Source organism: Ictidomys tridecemlineatus, chromosome 4 (assembly GCF_052094955.1).
Source record: "Ictidomys tridecemlineatus isolate mIctTri1 chromosome 4, mIctTri1.hap1, whole genome shotgun sequence".
NCBI classification, from domain to species: domain Eukaryota; kingdom Metazoa; phylum Chordata; class Mammalia; order Rodentia; family Sciuridae; genus Ictidomys; species Ictidomys tridecemlineatus.
Window position 1 is genome coordinate 173,804,312 of NC_135480.1, and position 19,055 is coordinate 173,823,366.

The 19,055-nt window shown below is 35.8% G+C and overlaps 1 protein-coding gene across 4 annotated transcripts in view; it reads right to left on the bottom strand.

The window, feature by feature from the left end:
- The window catches only part of Spata31f3 (SPATA31 subfamily F member 3), an 84,102-nt gene extending 65,049 nt beyond the window's left edge, over positions 1–19,053 (bottom strand). For 2 of the 4 annotated variants that reach the window (XR_013438166.1, XR_013438165.1), the window contains exons 1-2: positions 18,838–19,052; positions 18,106–18,173 (exon numbers count right to left, since the gene is read on the bottom strand). The gene's annotated coding sequence lies outside the window, so the exon portion shown is untranslated. Of the gene's footprint in view, positions 1–13,923; positions 14,306–18,105; positions 18,174–18,837 lie in introns of those variants that run through there. The other 2 variants (XR_013438168.1, XR_013438167.1) reach the window with 2 other exon arrangements.
- Positions 19,054–19,055: the final 2 nt, after the last annotated feature.

Sequence of the window (19,055 nt, forward strand, 5' to 3'; positions counted from 1 at the left end):
AGGTAATAGCATTTGCAATGGAAAGGAAGAAGATGAAAAATATTCAGAAGAAAAAAATCATCAGAAATTAGTAATTAATTTGCTATAGTGGATAAGAGAGAGGATTAAAAAAAGAAATCAATAACTCCTAGGTCCTATGACCTGGGTGCAGTCAAGAGTACATAGAGGACAGGTATTATTTTGTTTGTTTGTTTGTTTGTTTGTTTTAATCTTCCCATCAATTAATTTCCCCTCCTCTTCTATGAACAGCAACCTTCTCCTTTGGAGAATTTCCCTCACTCTGCTCCATGTGGTTCTCATGGGGTTACAAATTACAGTAGCCACTTCCTGGAAGTAGGATAGGCATGAGACCAACTAAGGTCTACCCAGTTGTAGAGCTCCATCCTTCTGGGACCAATTGCTGTCCTAGTAAATGAGCACATGACCCAAGTCATTCCACTTTAGATCACCTCTCTTTAGATTTTATCTGAAATATAAGAGACAGATATTTCCTCCGACACTGCTTAACTGAGGTGACATAATCCTGAAACTATCCCTATGTTCCCACCAATCATGTTCCCACCATCATCTTCTTGTATGCAAGAAGCCAAACTGCACTATGAGTGAAAGGGGAAAAAGAAAAAGAAAAATCAGACTTAAGAGATGATTTTTTTAATATATACTCAACTCTACCTTTGCCATTTCAATTACATAAACTTTTGCTTTAATTTGTTTTCCTTTGCTCAGATTTGTTTGAATTGGATTTCTATCATTTGTAAGTGAAAGAGAGCTCAGATGTGTGAGTTAATTGAAAAGAAATAAATTTGAGATAATGGAGAAAATATTAAAAGTAGCCAATGGTAGAATAAGAAAGCCTATATTTTCAAACTAACAGATAAACAGTACAGAAAACTATGTACCATCTCTCTGATTCCATGTGGCTACAGTCTTAAAGAGAGTGTTATATAACATAGCAATATTTGTGAAATTTGGATTATAGCACTGGATAATTTTTTAGTATTGGACAATATAATAGCAGACATTCACTAGCAGATACTTTATGTCAAGCATTGTGCTAAGAGCTTTATATGAATTATTTTGTTCAATCACTGTTTCACAATTGAGGAGAAGATCAAGACTCAGAAATATTGAGAAATCATCCCCAATGACACATATCTACTAAATGTAGTTTTCTAAGTACAGATTCTCCCTCCAGAACCCATGCTCTTTACCACCATATTATACAGCTTCCCTTGTGACCAATTTGTGTCTACTAAGTGAGTCTAAAATGCTTTTGAAATCTGCAGATGTCATCTTACTAAAATTCATAATTCCTCTTCTCCCTGGAGTTCTTGAAAACCGTTGAATTAATATGAATATATGTTTTTCAGATAATAAAAATTCTGGTTAAATTCTATACCATTGAGAGCTAGCATATGGAACTCCGTTTTAAGTCAAATGTTGACTATTTTACACACGCAGTACAAACCAATATGATATTAAATAGTAAATCTTGAATAAAGGCACAAGGAACACAAAAGTCTATAGTTTATAAAACTTATCTTCTAGGAGATTTTTCCTTTTTTAATTATAATTCCTACCCAGAACACTAGAAAATAGGAAGTTCACCTTTAATTATAATTCCTACCCAGAACACTGGAAAATAGGAAGTTCACCTTTACTGCCTTTTGTAATCATTTTGTCTGCAGTATCTAACTTACATAAAATAAAGGAAAACAAGGGACACAAAAAGGTCCTCAATAAGCAGATTATGACAAACTCTCATCATTTTCATTCCTTTCTCTAACATACTTAGTGTAAGTCTTTGTTGTCATTTATAATCTTGATGAGAGACATTTTTCATACGAGAACCCATTAGGCATGTGGAAAACTTTGGTTGAGTGTGATGTGCCCACCCATTTCCTCTAATGTAGACATTTATCATGCTGCTGGACACAGGCAGGATTCATCTTAGCATTCCACTATTACCTCCCAGAACCAATACAGACTGGTTTCTGCCACAAACTCCTCCACTGAAATTGCTCTTGCCAGCTGCCAGCAGCACCCACATTGCCTAATCTAATGAATATTTTTTAAGACTCATTATTCTGGAATTTAGCAACAATTCCTGACTTGGTTATCTCTTGCTCTGGTCTCCTGCCTTCCTCTAGCTCCTTGTTCTATTACGATATGGTTTCATGCTCTCCTGATTCTTTCTTCTTCCTGTCCAGTCACAGAAAAATAAAGGAAAAACAAGAGACCTAATAAGATCCTCACTAAACAAGATAATAATCATATTTCAGTAGAAAAAGTATCTTTTTCAGATTTTTCTTCTTTTCTTGCCTCTTAAAATAATTTGTCCCTGGTTTCCTTCCACCTTCTTCCTATCCACTCCTCCTGAATGATCTCAACTATGTCTATAGCCTCAAAAATAACACTGATGCTCCCAAATCTGTATCGCCAGGCCTGAATCTCTCTTATGAATTCCCTGACCATATACCCTTTATCTCCATCTGGAAATCCCATAGGCCTCTCAAACCTAACATCATCTTCTCACCAGTTCATAGATCTCAGTCCATATCTCCATTATGGATCCATGGTCCATAGTCATCTCACCCAGGCCCTGACCAACCATTTCAGAGTCTTTCCTTTCCCTCCCCCACAGCATCTTTGTTTCAGCTTTCTACCAACCGCACAAGTCTGTGTAAGGTACCTCTCCCATGTGTTCTTATGTGTTCAATATTTCCTCTCATAGCACTTACAATGTTACAGTATAACATTTTAATTGCCAGGTTACTTGTCTGTCTCTTTCACAAACTCCAAACAGGGACCTTATTTAAATTATTCAATGTTACATTCTTAATGTCTAACTCAAACCCTGAAACATGGAAGGTATTCAATATATATTTGTCAAGGAGTAAAAAATGAATACCTAAGTTTCCAACTAGATTCAAAATTCAGAAACATTCACAGTTCAATACATGCTATTTCTGTGGTGTGCCATGTTATTTCCTAAATTGTTTATTGAATATGTTCTCTTTATCTTTGTCTTAATTCAGATTCTAAATAATTTCTTGACTTGCTATTGCATTCATTCCTAACTCAAATCGCAATCCCCTATGCTCTATTCCCCATACAGATTGCAGAATGATCTTTCTAAAATCAAATTAGATTATATAACTCTCAGGCTTAAAGACTTCTGTGGTTAACTAGAACCTATAGATTAGTCCAAAACCGGAGCATGGTATAACAGAAAACTCCATGCTTTGGCTTCTGACTATCCCTTCTCCACTCACATCACCCACCTCTCCCCACAGACACCTACCTCATCATGCTGCTAGCCTCTTGCAATACACTCTTCATGTCAACTATGAATCATGTTATGCATTCAACAAAATGTTTATTGACCACTTTGTATGTGCCAGGCAATGTTCTGGGAATAGGAAATACATGATGAGCAAAAAAGACAAAAATCCCTGCCCTGCTGAACCATTCTTTACTCAAATGCCACCTTGAGCAGGAGGCTGTTCTTTGGTGCTTCTACGGAGCTATAAGAATATCTTTATGATACTTCATAATCGAATGTTGTAATTGTTGATTATACTTGAATGCAGAGCAAGATATAGGTTTTATAAAAACTGAAGCTTATGCAATTTTGGTTGTGTGCATTAGGGAGAGAGCTTCTTTAAGGGAAAATATAATATTGCTAAGCCCTTCCCAGGACTTTAGAAGGGCTTGTACAAGTCACTTCATGTTAAATCTACTCCTATTAAAATGTGTCTCCCAGAAATGAATTACAGTAGACGGGGTAGAGAGAGAAGATGGGAGGGGAGGGGAGGGGGGATAGTTGAGGATAGGAAAGGTAGCAGAATACAACAGTCACTAATATGGCATTATGTAAAAATGTGGATGTGTAACCGATGTGATTCTGCAATCTGTATTTGGGGTAAAAATGGGAGTTCATAACCCACTTGAATCTAATGTATGAAATATGATATGTCAAGAGCTTTGTAATGTTTTGAACAGCCAATAAAAAAAAGGAAAAAAAAATGTGTCTCCCACTAGATCATAAACTTTTTATTTCTATACCACCACTCTTAAATAGACTCCAGTGTAGCTCAGAGAGTCCTTCCTCCCAGGCCTTTAAAATGTGTCTCCCACTAGATCATAAACTTTTCATTTCTATTCCACCACTCTTAAATAGACTCCAGTGTAGCTCAGAGAGTCCTTCCTCCCAGGCCTATCATCTTTGTTTACTACTTGCCGACAAAGCCTCTATAGAACAAGAATCTTGCCCAGAAGTTGATCTACCTGTATTCTCCTAGGAGCAACAATTCCTCGGAGCTTGTTCTTGAGCTAGTGGATCATTAATTCTAACACTTAGCTTTTATTATAAGTAGAATCTTCTCAGAGAACTACTCCCTGGCACTCTAGGAGCTTCCAGAACACTTTAATTAGTTCCCAGTCTATTCCCATATGGCACAGGACCACTTAAAGCAGATTAAGAACATGTGCAAGAGTGTTCCCTCTCATCAAAGGATTCAGACCTGCTTATGATTTGTATTGTTAAATGTACAAAGAGCAGACAGAGTCCAGGCTTACAAAAATTCTTTCCAGCTCCCTCAGTCTACATAAGCCTTTCAGGCTACCTAAATCTATATTCTTCCAAAATCACTTTGTCAGATTCTTCTAGAAGTATGTATTCTATTGGTCCAAATATTTCCTAAGATTCCCAAAATTGTAGGATCAAAAAAAATTAGGGTAATAAAATATTTCTATTTCCTTGCCATTTCTATTATGTGTAAACTATTATGAGGACTACAAAGAAGAGTAATGCATAATCCTAATTCTCAAAGAGAATATTAAAAAGTCTTTCCATAGGCAAATTTTTTTCTTATCTATAACATTATTTTTCCTTCCTTTCTCCAACTGTGAACATCTGATTTCTTGGGTTTTACTGGAATTTCAAGTCAATCTCATTAATAGGTCACATGTTTCTGGCACAAAAATAACTGCAGACAAAATAGCTCCCTTATAAACTCCTCTCTAAACATAGTAGACATACTCAGAGAAAATTGCTTTTTTAATATGTTAAAACTAGGCAATATATTCTAGAAATTAGCCAAATTTCATTAGCTAGAAACTAAGCAAATGAACTCAGCCACTATAGTACTCATGCACAGGAACTCTGGCTGCCACTTCTGTGTGGCCCCCCCATCTACTTACGTGGGCCTCCTGTGGTCACCTCCATCTTGGGATTCAGCAGCTACTGCCATAGTCCCCTACTCATGGTAGCCTGCCTGCACCTGGGGACATCACAGGCTCTGGAGAAAGCTGACAGCCGCAACACTCACACCACAGAGCTCATCTCAGAATGCATCGCACAAGCCATCACCCAGCTCCCCCCACCTGACCCGACACCCCATCGCTGAAAGCAGCTGCCTCCATCTTGGGTCATCTCCATCACCATCTTTAATAGGGGCAACTACCAGGTTGGAACACTGGGTAGCCAGTTACCCAATTTTTTCTAATTCCCCCCAATCCTGAGCAGCAGCCATTAACTTGGCAGAGTGACTGCCCAAAATAGCCCTCTGGCAACAGATGCACAGCCACCAGAGGGCAACACACAAGACCCCCCCCCGGAGAGAATGGTTTCTGATAAGGAAATAGAAAAGGAGGTGAGGAAGATACACTTGAGAGACCAATTTAGAGGTCAGGAACTGTGAGGTCTACAGGCGAGATGAAGAAATAAGACCTGGTGCCCATGTCACAGGAGCAGAATCCAAAAGGAGATCCTTGAGGTGCAGTCTCCCAACAGCATTGTGGGTGCCATACCCCGCTTCCAGGTGCCCTGCACCCAAGACCAACCCTCACACTCTGGTAACCCCCACCATCCTGAGGGTGGAGATACCAACTAAGAACAGATAATCCCAACTATTGGATGAGAAGGGAGGCAGAAAATACACTGATTTCCAACCAAAACAATCCTGAAATAAAATGGATGCCAACCAAGAATTTGTATCCAGCAAAATTAAGCTTTAGATTTAATGATGAAATAAAAACCTTCCACGATAAACAAAAGTTAAAAGAATTTACAGCTAGAAAACCTGCACTACAGATAGAACATCCTTGGCAAAACATTCTATGAAGAAGAAATGAGAAACAACAATGAAAATCAGCAGTGAGGAATTATACTAAAGGAAAAGATAATCAAAGGAAAAAACAAGTCAAGTTAAATAACAAAAATGGCTGGGAATACAAATCATGTCTCAATAATAATCCTAAATGTTAATGGCCTAAACTCACCAATCAAAAGACATAGGCTAGCTGATTGGATTAAAAAAGACCCACCAATAATATAGAGGCCTCCAAGAGACCAATCTCATAGGAAAAGACTGAAGGTGAAGTGTTGGAAAAATCATACCACTCACATGGACTGAGGAAGCAAGCAGAGGTTTCCATCCTTGTATCAAGTAAAGTAGACTTTAAGCTAAAGTTAATCAAAAGGGACAAAGAAGAACATTTTATACAAACATATACCAAAAAGACATAACAATTATAAATATGTATGCTCCAAACAATGGAGCATCTATAATATCAAACAAACTCTTCTCAAGAGTCAAAATTGATCACAACACGGTAATTCTGGGTGACTTTAACATACCTCTTTCACCACTGGATAGATCTTCCAAAAAAAAAGCTGAACAAAGAAACTATAGAACTCAGTAATTCAATCAATAACTTAGACTTAATAGAATATTTCATCCCTCAACAAGCAATTACACTTTCTTCTTAACAGCACATGGATCCTTCTCTAAAATATAGACCATATATTATGCCACAAAGCAACTCTTAACAAATAAAAAAAGTAGAGATACTACCCTGCATTCTATCAGATCACAATGGAATGAAATTAGAAATCAATGGTAAAATAAAAATAAAAACTACTCCAACACCTGGAGACTAAATAATATGCTACTAAATTAACAAGTGGGTTGCAAAAGACATCAAGGAGGAGATTTAAAAATTCTTAGAGGTAAATAAGAACACTGATACAACATACTGAAATTTCTGGGATACTATGAAGGAAAGAGGAAAGTACATTGCATGGAGTTAATGCCTTAAAAGAAGAAAAAGCCTACAAATAAATGCCCTAACACTACATCTCAAAGCCCTAGAAAATCAACACCAAAAACAGTAGAAGACAGGAAATAATTAAAATCAGAACTGAAATCAATGAAATTGAAACCAAAGAGACAATTGAAAAAATGGACAAAACAAAAAGTTGGTTTCAAATAAATAAATAAAATTGACAAACTTTTAGCCAAGCTAACAAAGAGAAGGAGAAAACTCAAATCACTAACATAAGTGATGAAAAAGGAAATATCACAACAGACACTACAGAAATACAGAAGATAATTAGAAATTATCTTGAAAACTTGTACTCTAATAAAATAGAGAATATCGAAGGCATTAACAAATTTCTAGAGGCATATGAGTTACCCAAATTGAATTAGGATGATATACACAATTTCAACAGATCAATTTCAAGCAAAGAAATAGAAGATGCCATCAGAAGCCTACCAACCAAGAAAAGCCCAGGACCAGATGGATACACAGCTGAGTTCTACAAAGCCTATAAAGAAGAACTAATACCTATACTCTACAAATTACTTTGTGAAACAGAAAAAGAGGGAGCACTTCCAAACTCATTCTATGAGGCCAAAATCACCTTGATTCCAAAACGAGACAAAGACACATCAAAGAAATAAAACTCCAGACCAATATTGCTAATGAACATAGATGAAAAATTCTCAATAAAATTCTGGCAAATCAAATACCAAAACATATCAGAAAGATAGTGCACCACGATCAAGTGGGGTTCATCCCAGGGATGCAAGGTTGTTTCAACATACAGAAATCAGTAAACGTTATTCATCACATCAATAGACTGAAAGATAAGAATCATATAATCATCTCAATTGATGCAGAAAAAGCATTCAATAAAATACAGCACCTATACATGTTCAAAACACTAGAAAAACTAGGGATAACAGGAACATATCTCAACATCATAAAAGTTTTCTGCCAACATCATTACAATCAAATCTAAAAGATCCCAAAATACCACATCAGAATCTTTCAAGATTGTAGTTCAAAGTGAAAAAAAAAAAACCTTAGTGACACTAGGCAAAAACTATGTAACCATACATTAAAAAAATCAAGACATGAAGCTCATGAATTTTTTAATAAAATCTTTGTTAACCACATGTATATATACAAAATAAAAATTCAATACCACTTTCTGAATTCACAATTCGTTGTAATCATAACAAATGAGCTTTTGATGAAAAATCAGATTTTATAAATGGAAAAGGCCTTAATTTTCTTCTTGGTGCCATTCTGAAAGATAATTTTCTAGCTGATAGCTGAATACTCTAAGGTACAGTTACTCATTTTGTGGACAGTCCATTGCATGATTGGTTTTTTTTAACAGTCACAGAACCTATCCCAGAAGTCTTAAGGAAATATTGGTCCTTTCCTCTGGTGCTCTACAGACTATGGGTCTTCTGCATGGTATCTTCCCAGAATTTGAGGTTTCTATCAAGTTCTCTTTTTCAAAAAAGTGAAAAATTCCCAATTTATATGCTCACTTATTTTGAGCCTAATTTTCAAAAATCCTAGTATTCTACTTAAATTGTTCTGTACATTGCCCAGTATGCCATTTCATAACTTGTATCTGAACATTAGTAAAAACAAAACTCAATATACCTGTTACTTATTTTGATTATTTACTCAGCTCATATCATATTTATATTAAGTAAGGACAGAAAGTATACGTGGTCACTCATAATATGAAAAGGCCATTTTGCTGGAATCCTTGTATATTTTAATAATTTGCTGGAAAAGCTATTCAAGCTAAGCACTGTTTTGCCAACTTTATCTTCTAGAAAATAGAAGCCCAGAATGTTACAGATAATGCAGTGGCATCACAGAAAGTGGCTGAGACACAAGAATTCTAATGCAACTCTTCACAATTTCAGACTTCACATTGTTTTCATTATGCCAGAATTATAATTTCCCCTCACAGATGTTAAATTGTTAGCCATAACCTTCTAATATTATTATTTTTAGAAGTCATATTTTTCATATTTACACTTCAATTTGATGTTATTTTATACATATATTCATTAATTTTCTTAGGAGATAAGTACATTTACTTTCAATTATTATAATTTATTTGCTCCATATATATATATATATATATATATCTTTAAAGTTTATTTTTAAGAATTTGTCACTGCTTGTGCCTTGAATTCAATCAGCATTTTTTTTTAAAGAGAGAGTGAGAGAGGGGAGAGAGAGAGAGAGAGAGAGAGAGAGAGAGAGAGAGAGAGAGAGAGAATTTTTTAATATTTATTTTTTAGTTCTCGGCGGACACAACATCTTTGTTGGTATGTGGTGCTGAGGGTCGAACCCGGGCCGCACGCATGCCAGGCGAGCGTGCTACCGCTTGAGCCACATCTCCAGCCCCTCAATCAGCATTTTCTGCTGATTTTGTAAAACTGTATTGTATATCAACATAAAAGTAATTTAAATATAATTTTGAAATAAAAGTAGGCCAATAATAGGGGTCTTTATGTCTTCCTAAAATCTAGGTTTGGCCCTTTAACAATATAGTCTGTATATTATTGGTTGATAATAATTATGTTCAATTTAATAATGATGAAATTACAAGTAATAAACCCTGTGTATCCCATTATGATTTGGAAAGTCTGGCCAAGTGTCCCATAAACTGAAATATACTTACATTATGTGGTATTTGGGGCTAAACACAGAGAACATTCAACTAATTAGATGTTTGAATAGAAATACTCCCAGTGTTATTTGGAAATCTTCCCAATTTGACCTATGAGTAATAAAATAATTGTTTACACAATTACTTTCAATTATTATGATTTTTTGTTCATAAGAAATAGAGTTCAATAACCTTAAAATGTATCAAATTTTACCAGAAATGCTATTATTTCTGGCTTTTTCCTTTTCTTGTTTTAATTGTTTTTATTCCCAGCATAGGTTCTTTCTATATCTTTTTATTAAATGCACTTATCTGCTTAATAATGTTTAAGTTGCCCCATACACATAAGTTATATCTCATTCCTCACTTTCCTAATATGTACAGTTCCAAAATGTTGTTGGAAAGATTAATTACAAAATGTTAACAACTGGGACCATCACATTACACCAAGCAAGAAATTAATAAATCAAGCACTGGAATTTTTTCATCCTTTCATTATCCATGAGTAATGTGGATCCAGAAAAAGACATGACATAGTCAGATTTGCACATCAGATAACAAAATAAAGCATTCTTCCAGCCTTTTTGCCAGCCCTCCATGAGGAAATACCAGATTTCTAACTGGTCTCCCAATATACCATGCTTCCTTGAAAAAATTATGCATTTGTTTACATATCTTTTTGATGGCAATTTCACTCCCCCGTTCTTTTCCCTTTCCAAACTACTGCTCATCTTGTAGTATCTAGGTTAAATGGAATCTCATCTATAACTCTTTGCTGGATTGCCTCAAGCAGAAATTTGCTATTTTCTGTGGTCTCATTTCAGTTATATTTTGGTGGTTTTTTTTACATTTTTTGAGAAATTTATCAAATTTTGGAACACTATACTCATATATATTTTATTACTATGACATCTGACTTCCTCATAAGATTAAATTGCCTTTAGTGTAGAAACTCTAGCATAAGTAGGTATTATCATAGCCCAGCCCAAAGACTAGCACTGGATGATTCTTATTAATAGAAAAACATAAATAGTTGCACATTCTGTGTTATTTAAAAGCCATATTTTTAACTACCAAATACAAGTACCCACTCCCATGAGGATCCATGTACTTGCATGAGAATCTATTAAAAAAAAACCCATGCCCACTTACATGAGCATCAACCCTCTTCTGTAAGAAACTACCCACTCACAGGAGAATCTACACACTTTCACAGAATTTGTTGCTTTGTCCTGTGGTGGAACATCATGGCAGGAATGCATTGTGATTAAAACCATTCATCTTATAGCCAGGAAGTAAAAGTGGAGGAGGGAGGGCCCAGAGTTCCATTCCCTCCAAGGTTATGTCCCTAATGACCTGAAGACCTCCCACTATCCCCACCTCTTAAAGATTCTACACCCCCCCCCTAAATAGTACCAAGCTGAGGACCAAGACTTTATCAAATGTCCTTTAGGGTACATTTCAGATCCAAACTACAGTAGGGGCTTTGCAGATTATTAGTAAATTAAAGATCCTAAACGGGGATTATTCTGGATTATCTCAGTGAGCCCAATGTAATCAAAAGGATTTTTATGCAAGAAACAGGCAGGAGAGTTAAGAGAAGAAAATGTGCCAATGAAAGAAGCCAGAGTGATGTGATATGAGGAAGATTCCAGTAGTCTTTGCTGGCTTTGAGAATACAGGAAGGGACCACGATTTAAAGAATACAGTTCACATTTAGAAGCTAGAAAAGGCAAAAAGTAGATTCTTCCCCAGAACAAAGGAACTCAGTCCTGCTAACCTTGGCTTTATCCTTATAAGACTCATTTTGAATTTGTGATCCCTAGATTTTTGAGATAGTAAATGTGTGTTATTTTAAACCACTAAATTTTGGTAATTTGTTATAGCAGCATTAGGAAATTAATATAGCTGAGGGAGAACTACTTTCAATTTGTCACTCAAATTGTTTACAGAATTCATTTTCCTGTGACTAGAAAACTAAAGATCCTGGGTTATTGCTGGCTACAGGCTAGAAACCATCTTAATCTGATAAGGGGCATCTTAAAAAAAAAAAAAAAAAAAACTTCCTGCAATCATTATACTTAACATTAAAAAACTTGAATGCTTTTCCCCAAAAATTAGATGTCTGCTTTTCACCACTCTTCTTCAACATCACACTAGAAATCATAGAAATAAATTATAAAAAATTAAGAAAATAAAGATCAGAAACTGTTATGATTTGGATATTAAATGTTTCTAAAGGTTCATATGTTGTAGGCTTGCTGCTATTGGAAGACTTTAAGAGGCAGTGCCTAGTGGAAAAAAGGAAGATCATGGGGGCATGCACTTGAAGAGGATATTAGGACCCAGGCCTTTCCTCTCCCTTTTTGCTTCCTGGCTGCCTTGATGTGAGCAGCTTTGCTCCACCACATGCTCCCTGCCATAGTGATTTGCCTCACCACAGACCTGAATACAACAGAGCTAACAACCATTGACTGAAACTTCTGAAACTATGAGCCAAAATAAACCTTTTCCTGCTTTTAAGTTGGTCTCAGGTATATGTTGTAGCAATGGAAAGCTGACAAACACAGAAACTAGTAAGTAAAATTGTTCACAAACAAAACAACAACTGTCTACATGAAAAAATCCTAAAGTATCTACAAAAATAAATCCTCCTATAACATTTGAGTTTAGGAAGGTCACAGGATAGAAGGGCAATATAAAAATGCATTGTATGAGCTAGGGTTGTACCTCAGTAGTAGAATATGTGCCTAGCACACACAAAGTCCTGGATTCGATTTCTAGTTCACTCACACATATGTGCGCGCACACACATACACACACTCACACACATTTTATCAATGAACAATTAAAAATTGAAATTATAAAAACTACACAACTAAGACATACTTGGGTATAAATATAACAAACTGTGTGCAGGATCTACAATTAAAAAGTATCAAACAATAAAAGAAGTCAGAGAAGACCTAAATAAATGAAGAGATATACTATGTTCATGAATTGTGAGAGTCAATGTTAAAATGACAATTACCAGAGATTAATTGAAAGATTTAACACAATTCAAATTAAAATACCAACAGAATTTTTTTGTTCAAATCAAATGATTCTCAAATTTATAAAAGTCAAAGGATACCAAAAAATACTTTGAAAAAAGTAATTAGAGAATTGATACCATCTGGTTTTTTTTTTTTAAGGCCTAAAAGCTGCACTAAGGAAGACAACAATATAGTATGGATCAAAGAATAGAGACAAACCAATAAAACAGTAGAGGTTACATTTTGAGAAAACAAAATGTCTGTTTTCCCTCTGCTCTCATACAATAAACACAGAAGACTTCTGTGACCCTAAAAGATATATGGATTTCTCCCCACCAGCCCGCAAGCAATTCTACAGTGAACATCGGCGGAACATACTCTAATCCAATTCAGTTCTGACACTATCTACCTGGAGGTAGTTTAGTCCCTAAGACTGCCCCCACACTTCAGACCCAGTTGCAAGTCTAAGGCCTCCAGAACTTATGACCAATCAGCTACAAATTGGGATTTCCATGACCCTCTCTTCAGGTTCAGTTAGTTTGCCAGAGTGAATCACAAAATTCAGGAAAATACAATCCTTATATTTTCCAGTTTATTATAAAGGATGTTTTAAAGGATACAAAAAAGTAGCTAGATGGAAAGATACATAGGGCAAAGCCTGGAAGAGTCCTGAGTACAGGAGTTTCTATCCCGTGGAGTTGGGGTACACCATCCTCCTGGCACATGTACAAGTCCTGGTTCACCTTCCTATAAGCCTTCACATGTTCATCTATATAGAAACTCTTCAAACCCTGTCATTTGGTTTTTTATGGAAACTTGTTGTTTAGGCATGATAGCTAATAAACTTGGTAAGGAAACCAGCAAGGACTATCTGTCCAGATTCTTCTTGGTCTCTCTGTGAAGCATTCCCTCCTACAGAATAAGAGGTAGAACCCCTCTAAAATGAGGTGGGGTTAATAACTTTATATCAGACAAGGTACATCAGAGAGTTTCTTTATAGCTAGCTAAAAGCAGAAGATTAAAGTTTCCCATTTGGGGGAGGAAGTTATAAGCAAAGAACCATGGACAAAACCCAAAATATTGAAATCCAGAATCAGACCTGCACAAATGTAACCAATTAATTCTTTATCAGTTTTATTGAGGTATAAAAAGAATAAATAATTTTTACTGATATATAAATAATTGAATACATTTAATATGTACAGTTTGATGGGTTTGGACATATGTAAATGCCTATGATAATGGCCAACTGAATTCTGACAAAGGTACAGAGGCAAAAGTCAATGAAGAAAAGTCATTTCAACAAAAAGTGCTAGAACAATTGGACATCCATATACAAAATAATGAAAATCAATCATATCTCATGCATTATGCAGAAATTTATTTAAAACATATCATAGATAGACCTAAATGTAAACAATAAAACTATAAAAGTCTTCTTATAAAACATAAGGAAAAATCTTGTGATCTTAGGCAGCATAAAGAGCACAACCTATAATATAAAAAATTAATAAATTGGAATTAATGAAATTAAAACACTGTTCTACAAAATATACTGTCAATAGAATTAAAGAACAAGCCAGAGATTGGCAGAAAATTTTTGTAAATTACATAACTGAAAAAGAATTTGATCTGAAATATATAAAGAACTCTCAAAATTCAATGACAAAACAAACATCCAAATTTTTTAAAACAGGCATAAAGAATTTAATAGGCATTTTACCAAAAAGATTAAACAGATGGCAAATAAGCACAGAGGGGAAAGTGCAACATTATTAATCAATATAAAAATTTAGTGAAAATCAATGAAATACCCATTTCTACTTGTTACAATGGACAAAAACAAAATAAAATGAAAAGTTGCTCATACTAAGTCCTGGAGAAATTGTATAACAACTATAACACTCAGACATTGCTGATTGGGATGAAAAATGATATATCCACTTTGGAAACACTCTGCAAGTTCCTTGTAAAGTCACACATATGTTTACCATACCACTAGAAATCATATTCACCCAGGTGAAATAAAAGTTACTATACATATTACCTGTGCATAAATGTTTTTAGTACATTTATTTATAATCACCACAAAATAGACACTAGACACAGCTCTAATGACCCTCAGCTGGTGAATGGATAAACTGGTTCATCATACAATGGGATGCTACCCTCCATTAATATGAAATGAACTTATGATATACATAAGATTAATTAAAATGTATGATAACAAAATATGCCAGAACCAAAATGCTATATACTGTATGATTCTACTTATATAACATTCCAAAAAAGGAAAAACAATAGGTATAGAAAAATTTTTACTGGTTGCCAAGGAAGGGTCATGATGGGGGAGTAGTTGGGCAAAAAGAAATGGATGAAAGAATTTTGAGGGTAATAAGAATAGTTCTACATCTTGATTTTGGTGGTGATGACATGACTGAACATGTTTGTCAAAATTCATAGAAATATTGGAACCCAACTAAAACTGTATTTCTATGCATCAATATTATGTGCACGCAAGTTTTATACAGATGTTAATATGTTGTGTGTGCTATTTTGAAGTTTTCTTAAGTAAACATTTTGTTGGGAAAAAAATCATAGAACTATATACATCAAAAAGAGTGCTTTTTATTGCACGTAAGTTTTGTGGTTTTTTAAATTATTTTTTTATTTTTTTATTACCATATGATTGCACGTAAGTTTTTAAAGTGAATATAATAAGTGGAAAAGGCAAATGTCCCATGTAGAATTCTAAATGATTTACTCAGATACTCCATCCTCAAGGAAGTGGAGTCTAACTTTTCTACTCTTTAAGTACACTGTGCATAGTGACTTCCTTCCAAAGACTACAGAAAGACAAAGAGGGGTGAGGAGAGAGGGAAGAATACCGCAGTGGAAAAACCTAACAAACACTATCTTAGCCAGATGATCAAAGTCAACCTCAACAGTGATAAGCCGTAGGTCCCATGACATGATGTAATGACAATACTTTGCCTCTTTGGTCTTTTTCCTGATAATCTATAACCCCAGCTAATCATGAGGAAAATATCAAATAAATCCCAATAAAGGAAGATTTTATAAAATACCAGACTAGTAGTGCTCAAAATTATCAAGGCCATTATAAACAAGTCTGAGAAAATGTCTCAGCCAAGAGAGCCTAGGGACATGGTGACTTAATGTAACATTGTAACCTGAGTAGGATCTTGAACAGAAAAAAAAAATAGGAAAATATAAGAAAATGTGAAGAAAGTGTGGACTTTAGTTAATAATAGGTATGAATATTAAGTAATTAACAAGTGAGTCATAGAAATTAATACAAGATGTTAATGATATAGTATGGACTTTATGGGAATTCTCTGTACTATTTTTGTAACTTTTTTGTAAACCTCAAAATGTTTTAAGCAATAAGGTGTGTGTGTGTGTGTGTGTGTATGTATGCTTTAAAAATGAAAAATATTAGGTAATATCTTTGTCCATTTGGGGCTGCTATAACAGAATAACCCAGATGAGGTGATTTCTAATAAACAGAAATTTATTTGGCTCAAGATTCTATAAGCTGGGAAGTCCAAGAGTATGGCATTAACATTTAGTGAGGTCTTTGTTGTAACATCAACCTGTGGTAGAAAGGCAAAAGGGGACTGGAACTTGATTTTATAACTCACTCCCATGATAATCACATTGATATACTTACTCTTGAGGACAGAGCCCTTCTGACCTAATTACCACTTTTTGGGTCCCACCTCCCAACACTGCTGCAATGGGGAATTAATATTTCAATACATGAATTTAGAAGGACACAAACTATAGCACACAGTTGTTGGAGAAGGACAAGAAGTCGATAGAAAAAATATTCTTAGGATAAGAGAGATTTATAGGCTAAAGTTTTAAAAAGCCAATAAGAAAAGGAGAATGGTTAAGATTCAAAACAAGGACAGATCAAGCAGAGCAAGGAGAAAAAGGAAACAGAATCAAAGGCACAGTTGGAGTATTTGACCATCTACATAAGGAGGATACTGAGACTTTAGGAAAGGAAGAGAGGATAAATTGATATAAGACTTTAGGAAAGGAAGAGAGGATAAATTGATATAAGTCCTTAAGTTAAAGAAAGACTTCCAAATGGAAAACCATGAACTCTTTAATGAAAGCTATGATTCCCTGATTGATTTTTATCATAGCAGTCTCATATCAAGATTTTCAAATGTCAGTCCTAATAAAAAAGAACACCCCCACTCTGTACTTGTGTTGACAGAATGAGTGGTAAAGGGATTGTTGCACTAAAGATACAAGCTCTGAGAAGATGCTACAGTTTGGATTTGGCTTGAGTGTCCCTGAGGCTTCACTTATTGAAATTTAATCTGTATTGTTGACTAAGAGGATGGAAATTTAATCTGACTACAGTATTTTGAGATGGCAGTTGGCAGTGATTAAGATTAAATAAAACTATTAGAGTAGATCCCTAAGATTGATATTAGCTCCTTAAGGGAAAGTGTTGTGTCTTACTCTTATTTACATGTCTTCTAATTCTCAGCATAATGCCTGGCATATTATAGATGCACAATACACCTTGTTTTTTAATGAAGGGATTAACCAACAGAAACTTAGTAACAATATTACTATAGTTTTCTTTTCTATGTAGGCAGGCAAACAGCCTAAAACTAAAACACTAAAAACAATTTGGAGAGTCCTATCTGTGGAATTGTTGGCCCAATAAAATTCTTAAGTTTAGGGGACCCACAGATGTATAGAAAGTCTGATCTTTAGTGTTAGTTTTACAAGAAAAAAAAGATAGTGGCTCCTCAAAAATAAGTACTAATTTTAGAACTCCATGCATTCATTCTCAATGGTTAGGAGCTTGGATTCTCAAGTCAGAATACCAGGTTTTCAATCTCACTGCCATCACACAGTAGCTATGTGACCTCAGGCAAGTTGTTTAACTTCTCTGTTGCTTAGTTCCATTAGCAAAGAAAGGTAGCAATTAACAATACAAAGATGGTGGAATGAGATGGACAGCATTACCCTAGATACATATATGACTGCACAAATGGTGTGTCTCTACACCCATTCAACCAGAGAATTTAAATGTTGTGCTCCATTTGTGTACAGTGAATTGAAATGCATTCTGCTGTCATGTACAACTAAGTAGAAAAAATAAAAATAATAATACAAAAAGAAATTAACAATACAGTCCCTCAAAGAGATGATGTGAAAATCAGTGACAATATATTTTAAATAATACCTGGCACTTTGTGTTTTAAAGTAATAGCATAGCAATTTTAACAGTGTTATACTTACCTTAAACCCCTATTGATAAATCCCACATTCCAGACAAAATTAGCTTCTTTATGTATCTTCCACAGTACCTGGAACAAGGTGGGGAAAAATACTAGATGTTCAACAAATAATATAAATTTACATTTGAGTTATATAAATTGAATGCACAAGAAAGTGAAGGCATGTTTAAAATGTAGATGCAATTAATTTAAATAAAAGTGTTCTGGGCATATGTGCATATCTTCAGTTATTTCCTTATAATTAATTGCTAGATGTTTTATGACTTGATCTTTCTGAAGGCCTTTTCAAAGCATGGGATTTGTTGTAATGCACACTGTACTCCTCAGAACTGTTGGCATCCTGACAAGCTGGCTGTTTGGTTAGTCTGAGTGATAAGGATGCTGCAGCAAAAAGTGGGTTACATGACAGCACAGCTTTGCTGCTGAAGCTGGAAGACAATAATCTCAGCAAACAGAGCACAGGCGGGCTGGGCCAGCAGGGACTTTGTGAAGGCTCATTTAGACACTCGCAGGTCAATGGGTAGCACGAAGTAAGTGCCCTAATGTCAGGGTTGTGATCCTAGAGAACCTGGGTGAGCGGCTTGCTGGTACAGCGAAATGATTCATTCTCCCCACCCTAGGCACGTATTGGTGGCAATATCCACTCAGACCCCTGGGTGCGAGCTGGAGTGGTGAGCGGTCGCAGCCCCCCGCATTGCCCCTCCCAGGCCGCCTCCTGCGGGTTGGCGCTGACCTTGCGGCGGGAGGCGGGCGGCGGGGCTGGCGCAGTCCGGGTGCCGCAGTGCCGGCCGCTCGAGGGGGCGCCGGCTGGCACCTGGGCCGACAGCGCTTCAGAGCCGCAGTCGCACTCCACAGCCGCCACCGCGTGGGATGAGCCGCGAGGCCGCGCTCAGGCGCAGGAGGGCGGGGCGGGGTGCGCGCCCACCGGCCGGCGAGGGCCTCGCACGGGCG